Below are 1,068 nucleotides of genomic sequence, written 5' to 3' on the forward strand. Positions count from 1 at the left end.
AAAAATAAGGCATTTTTTGCATATACGCTAAACATTATCAAAACATTTATATCACTTAAAATAAGAATTCCTTTGAGGGTTTTATTTAGAAGACTATCAACTATGTTTAGATTTATTATCTTAAAAGCAAGTGCATATACTACTGAGTTAGGGATCAATGTAGTTAAAAATGTAAATTTTTAAAAATTTCCGCTAACATGCACAAAAAATGAAATGCTACTTTTTCCCTTTGTCTGTAGTTCAAAACTTGTGTGCTATAATCATAAACACTCATAAAAAATTGTAGGCAATTAGTTTAAAAACAACATGAGACATCGTGCTTAAGGTAGTGAAAAATGTGAAAAAAATCTGATTTTGAGATACACGCATTTAAAGACTTAAAATCATTAGTCTATCCATTGTTATCCCCTTGCACAAAAACTGCTATAACTTTGTAAATAATTGGAATACAAACAAAAGCAAAGTCCTACCTTTAGAAAGCTGAAAATACAGAAATTTGAAATTTATAATAGAGTTCATTTCAAACGTTTGCCCAAAATGCAGCAGTTTTTGCACTACCGTAAACCGGGGCGAGTCTGCCCATTTTTTCAGTTTGTCGACTTTCAAGTGGTCAAACTTTCGTAAATATTAAAGAAAAAAGACTTTTAATAGGTGTTTCGGAATCGCTATTTATCCCTCTTTAAAGCTGTGAAATCGATTTTCGAAAATATTAACAGTTACGCTGTTACTGTATATTTTTATAGAACTGCTGACAAATCTCTCGTATGGGGTGAGTCTACCCATTCTACTAAAATGAATGTTAACATTGCAAATAATCAAATTTCACTATTAAATTGTTATTTTAGTTACTATATAGGATATTTATGAAGTAAAATTCATAACTTTATTATATATTCCATTTTTTTATTCATAAAATAACACAAATTGAGTATTTGATCGATTATCACATTTTGATCACAGTTTTGTTTTTATAATCATTAACATTATAAAATAACATTTTTTTCTGATTATTGTTGATAAAAATAAATTAAAATTAATATAAATTTACAATTAAATAATTAATAAATA

The sequence above is a fragment of the Parasteatoda tepidariorum genome, chromosome 3 (assembly GCF_043381705.1).
Source record: "Parasteatoda tepidariorum isolate YZ-2023 chromosome 3, CAS_Ptep_4.0, whole genome shotgun sequence".
NCBI classification, from domain to species: Eukaryota; Metazoa; Arthropoda; class Arachnida; order Araneae; family Theridiidae; genus Parasteatoda; species Parasteatoda tepidariorum.